Genomic DNA, 8,272 nt, shown 5'->3' on the forward strand with positions numbered 1-8,272 from the left:
ATTGATTGGTTATAAGTTAAAGCACAAAGCATGATTGCCTCTTTAGTGGCATGTCTGCCAATGACCAGGAGAGGGAGCTCTAGACCAAAGGAAAGCTACACTGCTGCTGAGTAAGCGCCATCAAGCTGACGAGCAACCTGTAGGAAAATGTACGCTCGGCGTCAGATGAAAGGTTTCTGTAATTAGTGAATTCAATTCAAATGTGAGAAAAGCCAAAATTTCCTACTTTTCCTTTTTCCTAGTTTTAGTTGGCATGAAGTGAGCCTTTAATACATTTAGTCTGTTAGGGGGGTTAATGTTACCCTGTGCAGTGTTTTCAGTGGCCCAGCAACTTACATTTAAATCTAGTACCTTTAAATTCTATAAAAATATGGAAAGAAAAAAAAATATATATATACACACACAAACATAAACATATATAAATGACTTCTGAGTAGTCCTTTCCAATGGGATATAGCTGTCAAATTTTCATTGGCTCATGGTTTTAAGTACAGTTAGTGACTTGGTATTTTTTTCAAGGCTAACATTCTGATTTGTCCCAGCATAAAAACATGTGGGACTAATAAACTGAACCTAGCTTTTATGTTGCAAGTCCTCAGAAAAAGCATTTCTCAGCCTTGCTTTCCCATGAAATGTTAAGCATCAGGCAATTTACTCCAGGTCAGTTTTTATTCACCAACTCATAGTTACTTTGTATCAATTAATGCCGAAAATACCTTTATTTACATACATACAGTGTTTTTAAGTACACCATATTTGGTAATTAATGAAGTAATAATTTTACCTTCATACTCAAATAGGTGCCAGTATGTGATTTATTTATTTTTAGCTTTAGAATATGACACTTGACAAGGCTGCAGTTTTTAACAGATCTTAGATGCATTTTTTGGCCCTGGAAAATGAAGCTGGGTCTCAAAGATGATTGTGATAATAAAGTGAATAAAAGCAACATTTATCCACCCTGATGCCCTCAGAGGGCCTGTAACTAAATTTTCGTAGTATGATGGTACAAAAATCACCTGATCGTCTCAGACCTGCGAGGATCAGCGAACTTTTTCCACTTTTTGTTGGATTTTTCTTACGTAGCCACTCACCAGGTAACTGTCTTTAAAACAGGCCAAGCTCCTACTGATCCTCGGCATTTGTCTGCAAAAAGGAAGGAAAAAAGCATCACTGCAACATTTATAGTTAAAGGGAACTTTTTTTTTTTACTATTCTTTATAAGAGTTGTCATAAAAAACAAATAACTGCATATGGGAGAGAAGTTAGCCTTCATGGCTTTCTGCCAGATGGGGTCTTTTGAGAAAGTGGCATTTAAACCCAAAACGTGATCTGAAACCTAAACGAGTATCTTTTGGTTCTTAATCGTTACCAAACTGTGACTCAGAACTGAAATTAATGCACGTGTTGAGACCATAATGTGTTAAAACACTGGCGGATGAATCCAGGGAAGTCGCCTCACCATGTCACACCTTGGCAGAAAATATGCTCACTTTCGGTTGTATATTGCTTGTGTTGTCTAAAAATTGAAATTGCCAACAACCTCTTTTATGTTTACATGCACTTGTTATGTATTCGTTTTGGCTGGACTGGTGAAATCTTTTCCTCCAGCAGGGCCACAGCAACAGGTTATGAAGGTGGGGACATCTCTCAACCCGCCGCAGCACTTTGAAATAATGTGTTTCATGCAGGCTGATGGCTAATTTTAGCATATATGTGTTACCAGATGATGTGTTTCCATCCATCACTGTGGTTAATGTGTCAGGGTGGGCTGATGATGAGTGGCTCATTGGGATTTTCTCTCACTGGAATGGAGAATATTTCTTAGAAGCTGCTACTAGCACTGCCATTAGCCAAGTGGCTTTACTGCAGGAAGCAAGGAGAAAGTATCCTGCTTTATTTTATTCTCATACATTGAAAGTGGATTATATTTGAAGTACAGGAATGATGAATGCAGCAATGACCTAAGACCTCTTTGATGATAACCTCCTCAGGACCTTGGATTGGGGCGAAGCACGTGGTTGTGATGCTCCCATCCAATCTGACGGAGCTTCAAGTTCTGTAAAGAGGAATGGGAGTAAAAATACACCAAGCTGTGCTTGTAGTGTCATCCTCAAAAAGACGTAAGACTGTAACTGCTGCCAAAGATGCTTCAACATATTATTGTGTAAAGGCTGTGAATACTTATGTACATGTATTTTTTTTATTTTTTTTATTTTTTTGATAAATTTTGATGAATTTGAAGCTAATTTCTTTCACTTTGTCATTATGGGGTGTTCTGGGTGTTCATGGAGAAAAATGAATTCAACCCACTTTGGAATAAGGTTGTCCACAGTTCAGGTGGAGCGCTAACTTGGTGGAGGAGGTGTCTGTCTCGCGAATCCAAACTGGGAGCTGGTTGCACAGAAGATGAGCCTGAACGGCTCTATTGGAGGGATACGATCCTATGTGGTCTTTAAGAGAAGATGGGGCCTGATTATTCAAGAGGAGCAGGATTTCATATTCGATTCTGGATTTAACAGGTAGCCAATGAAGACAAGACAATATGGAAGAAATCTTCCGTCTCTTTCTAGTCCCTGTCAGGACTCTTGCTGCAGCAGTTTGGATCAACTGAAGGATTTTTAGAGAGTTGTTAGGACATCTCAATAATAGTGAATTACAGTCGTCCAGCCTAGAAGTAAGAAACGCATGAACTAGTTTTTCAGCGTCACTCTGAGACAGGATATTTCTAATTTTAGAGATGTTGCACAAATGCATATATGCACAAATATTAAACATATTTGTTTAATTTGCACTTTGAATGATATGTTCTGGTCAAAAACAACTTCATGATTTCTCACAGTGTTACTTTTGGACTTGTAGTGATGAATCATTGCATATCTTAAAGATCAGGGTTACATTCACTCATTTTACAGTCTTTTTGGGCGATCTTTTTTATGCTGCACTGACACTGTCTTTAGAGCAGCGCCTCCTTCCAGGCAACATGTACATGGAAAACTGTAAGCCAAACTTGTAGAGGGAAAGAAATGACCCATCTCCGGACTGCAACTGGTGAGGTTGTGAAAAAAACATAAAGCCAACCAAAACACTGCACCTGGGAATTTGACAATATGTGAAAGAACCCAAATCTGCACAAGTTGGGAAGCCACAGTAAACTTAGATAACAAAACAGCACTACACCACTAATATCCTGTTATGTTATCAAAAGTATAAAACCATATTTATCAAAAAAAACCAACTTAAGAGTGCCTCATTTGAAGTCTATATTGACCCAGAAATCAGAGGCTGACACAGACACAAAGAGGTCTCTGACCCTCCCTAGGACTGTCTTTTACGTGGGATTCAGTTGGACAACTCGCAGGAACTGCACAGTGAGAGTGGGAATAAGATCAAAGTGCTAATACAAACACAACTGCTGGGTTTAGTCTTCAGTGTCGTGTGTAGAGAGTGCTTGTTGATCACGTATTTTCCTGATTCCCCTGGCCTCCATGCAGGAAGGCTGGAAATGAATTCTGTCTCAACTCCTCATAAGCTTCTCATGTATGCCAAGGATACTTGTAAAAGGACATACTTGTTATTGTCAAGTCATTTCCTGTCATCCAGCCACATCAGGTACAACAGGAAAACCAACCTAATATAAACTATCTAATATAGTACGAGTCACTATGGTGCAGCACTGACCCAAAAGTCCTGGAAGCACTCAAGTTGAAATCTGAGAGGTTTGTACAGTTAAACTACGACTTGAATGTTTTTTAAAGATTACATCCTCTAAGACCTTTTAATCATAAAATAAAACTCTGCAAAAAACCAGCATAAAACATTCTTCTGCAGAGTAGGTCTTTGTACGAAATGGTCCATGTGGACTGCAACAAGATTTAGGTTTATGCCAGGTGTCAACATGAGGTTTCACTGAACTTTGTCATCACATTGCTTCATCATGGTAAATGGACTGATTCTTACCGTATATAGCGCTTTTCTACTCTCACTGAGCAGTCAAAGCACTTTATACAACTCGTGCATTCACCCAATCATACAAGCACTTTATCTAAGGTTTTTCATGCTTCTATCTAACATTCACTCACATTCATACTCTGATGGATGCATCGGTGGGCAACATGGACCCTTGCCCAAGGATATTTGGCACGCAGACTAGAGCAGAATGGGATCGAACCACCAACCTTCCAGTAAGTAGGTCACCCGCTCTACCACCTGAGCTAAGTAAGTTGTCAAAGGTAACAATTTCCTTTGTTTCTCACTTCATAAATGCAGATGACAAATGTGGGACAGAGCAGGAGGCAAGGAGGCCTCAACTCAAAGTCAAACTTGCTCAAGTCAGAAAAACAGTTAGTGGACACTTGTACTGTTTTTAAACATTAGCTTTCATTTCATTAAGAAGAAATCCATTTCATATCATGACTTAGGCCTTCTCTGTGGCTCAGGCTGACAACAACAAAAAAGAACCAGAGTGTCCCAGAGTGGTTGTTTGTGGCACATGGGCCCCTGTACAGAGCCACAGCATACGGGGAAGGGAGTGATGGTGGTGTTTGGGAGACGCTGGAAGTGGGAGAAATGTGAAAAAAAAAGGTAAAAACACAGGAAGCGGCTGCAGTGAAAACTTTGATTGTTTTTAAAGCTCAGTTTCTCCTCAGTGTGTGTCATAGCTTTGCTCTTCTCCACGGCTGGTTTAAGGACCAACAACAGCAGAAGCAAGAATAGCTTTAATACTAACATTGTTTTGTTTACAAGTGAGTTTCCTTGGCTTGGTTTGATTGTATAAATTGTATTTTAAAGCTACACAAACCCAGATTTCAAACGCATGCTGTCCATTCAGGTTGGTCCCAAATTTTCACACCCTAAACCTTGAAGACTTTCAAAGAGCCCTTTGAATAAATGACCTCAGTTCAGTTGAATATCAGCACAAACACCTATGCCTAATTTTAGTTCCCAGTAACACTGAGTATTTGTCACTGGGTATTAGTGCGTGCTGCTAGCTACTAAGTAAACAAGTAATGCTGCTAGTTCACCAAAGGAAACAAAATACAGCCAGGCCTGTTTTTTTCACATGTACAATACCTTATGTGCTGTCATTTCATTAAAAATGACTTGATTTCTTTTAGTGTACATGGTTTTCCAGCTTCCTCGGGCACAATGAGCTTTATGTGTTAGTGCCCCAGTTCCCGTAGGGGAGCTCTGGAACATTTTGTGTTTACAGCTTTACTGCGATAACATTTTCCCCTCTGAATCACAGGCAGTGCTGTGTGGTGGTGCCACCTTTCCCCTGCCCACTAACAGGACACTGTCTGTCAGTCGGCTACTTTGCCAGCTCCCACACTAAAGTTCCTTTGAAATACCAGTTTGTTTATTCTAGCGTACTAAATATGCAGTGTGCAGGTCAAATAACCTCAGGTTTGCTGTAGGGAGAGGCAGCATTTTTTGATGTTCTGGCCTCAGTCATTTTTAGCTAAATCCTGCAAGTGTCTTCAGTTCTGTTTTCACGCTGCTACTTGGTTGGCTTGGCTTTTTCTATCCTCCTGTGACATTATGAATCGTGACTCCTCCAGAGTCCTTTTTGTCTGTATCTCCTGAAACCTGCTGCAGGGATGGCACAGTGCTTTCTGGGATTCCAGACCCAAGCGGTTGGAGCTCCCCAAGTGCTGACAAACAAAAGTGGAAGTGTGTTACGGAGTTTGTTCACACCAAACGTAAAGGAAAGTTTTTCTAATAATCGCCTCCATTTACTCCAACCTACCTACGATCTCTTCTTCACCTCTCTGTGCACTGTCCATTGCTTTGGATAGTTGACTCTGAGTATTTAAACGTGTCCACATTTCACTCTACTGTTTGTAGCTTCACTCTTGTCTCTGTCTCATTCACACACATGCATTCTGTCTTGCTTCTACTGATTCACCTGATCATATCCTGTCATTAGATTCACAGACATTATGCACCTCCTCTCTGTACTTATCTGTTGACACGCACAAAGCAAACGTTGTATCTGTAAGAGCTCTTACTGATTCTCAAGAAGTCATTCTGCTGCTCATTGATCGGGGCCTCTCTTCTCAGTCTCAACAAGAAATGTTTGTTAGTACATCTGTAAACACCCTAACCTGCTGCACATCCTTTCCAGCTTTATTTCTCTGCCTCGCCAGTTGATAAAAGTTCTTTTTTCCTTCTTTAGTTAGTGCTCAGCTTCACATGCAGTTGTGATCCAAAGTTTACATACGTTTTCATCTTGGGCATGAATGTCATGTAATTTTGGGCTTTTGATTATTTCTTTGAATTGTTCCTTTTCCAGGGTTGAATTATGGCGTACACCTTTGATATACCACGTCAAAGGCGTATAATTTGAAATTTGAAATGTATTTTGGATTTTCTTGCACATAGTCAAAAGTATACATACAAGCTCAAATAACATACTCCCACACTTATTAAAAAATCAAATTCAACATTTTCCCAAGGTCTGGAAGAAGACCCAGACTGTCAGATAAGAGGAAACTGGTTAAGGTGAACAACCCAGGAACCACCAAGACTCACATGGACTGAGAGGGTGCCGACCAAAAAAGTAGTCCCTTCTCCAAAATCAGCACCTTCGAACTTGTCTAAAATTTTCATCTGCCCACATGGACAAGCCAAAGGATCAGACAAGACAAAGATTGAGCTGTTTGGCCACAATAACAAGAGGTATGTTTGCAGGAATAAAGGTGAGAACACCAACAGTCAAGGATGGTGGTGACAGCATAATGCTGTGGGGCTGTTTTGCTGCCAGTGGTACTGGTGCATTGCACAGTGGATGGAATAATGACGATGTAGGAAAATTTTTTTGGTTATGTGTACATAACGTGCAGTGGGAGCGATAATAATACTCATGGATTTTTAACAGTGTTTATCCTTTGTGGGTATTGTGCTGCTGTAACAGTCACTGCTGAAGGAGCTGCTCAGGGCCTTGACAGTCATGCAGGGTGTGAGAGGTGTCGTCCCTAATGGACATTATCTTGGCTAACATCTTCCTCTAGCCCACCTACTCTATGTGGTCTAGGATACTGGTCAGGACAGAGCTACCAGTCTATTTAACTTTTTCCTTTCCCTCTCCGGTTATATACATGTATGAATAAAGTCCCCTCTCACCCCTTCGGATGGTCTTTATCCTTCAAGCTCAGGTCCTCTGCCAGAGCCGTGGGAGCTCGAGGGTCTTTCACTGGGAATATTTTACTATTCCCAGGACTGCGCTCTTCTGGACAGAAATCTCTGATGTTGCTCCTGGGATCTGCTGGAGCCACTCACCTAGCTTGTGAGGTCACTGCACCAAGTGCTCCTATTATCACCAGGACCACTGTTACCTTCACCCTCCACATCTTCTCGAGCTCCTCTCTGAGTCCTTGGTACTTCTCCAGCTCTTCATGTTCCTTCTTCCTGATGTCGCTGTTATTCAGTATCGCTATGTCTACACACAGTGGTCGTCTTCCTCTACTTGTCTGGAAGTCCCACAGGATCTTAGCTCGGTCGTTGTCGACCACGTCTACCATTTTGACCTCAGGACTTCCAGGCCATACTCAGCACAGATGTTTCGGTATACTATTGATTATGGCGTTCCATGTATGCCCTGCCTGGTAGCGTCTTGCATCCTGCCCCCAAACCCCAGCCTCTATGGCACTTGTACTTAGAGCTTTTTCCTTTGCTGCCATGATTAGTGCCTCTAATCTTCTACATCTTCCTGATGTACTCGTGGATGTTTGTTGTCTCATCCTGGACTGTGGTACTGACTCCATGCATGGTCAGGAGCTTCCTGGTTTTGATGTTAGTGGCCAGCTTATTATCCCAGCAGGGTATCTGACAGGCACGGCAGGGCGTAGGTGTTGATAGCCCCGATCTTGTTCTCACTGTTCAGCTGACTATAAGGACTTGCTTGACCCTCTGCAGATAGTGATTGGACTGTTAATCTGGGACACAGGGCATTTCCTGGGCACTTTGCCGGTGGACCAACACTTTTGGGCCGATGGCGGCCTGAATGGCTGCTGTACACCGGCCGTACAAGGACTGACAGCAGCCCATTTGTTCATTGTCATTACTGACTCTGTATTGCCCAATTAAATATCTTAATGCAACTGGCCACTCCCCTACCTTTGCTGTTTGCTCACGCAATTTGAGACAATTAAAACTGAGACAACACAATTTAAAAAAAACTAAAATGTTGTTTTGTGACAGGCTGCTAATAACAAATTATCTAAAAATAAAAGGGGTTTCTTTTTCTTTAGGAGTCAGCTGAGGTGGTTCA

This window comes from Aulonocara stuartgranti (assembly GCF_965226115.1).
Source record: "Aulonocara stuartgranti genome assembly, chromosome: 12".
NCBI lineage: Eukaryota > Metazoa > Chordata > Actinopteri > Cichliformes > Cichlidae > Aulonocara > Aulonocara stuartgranti.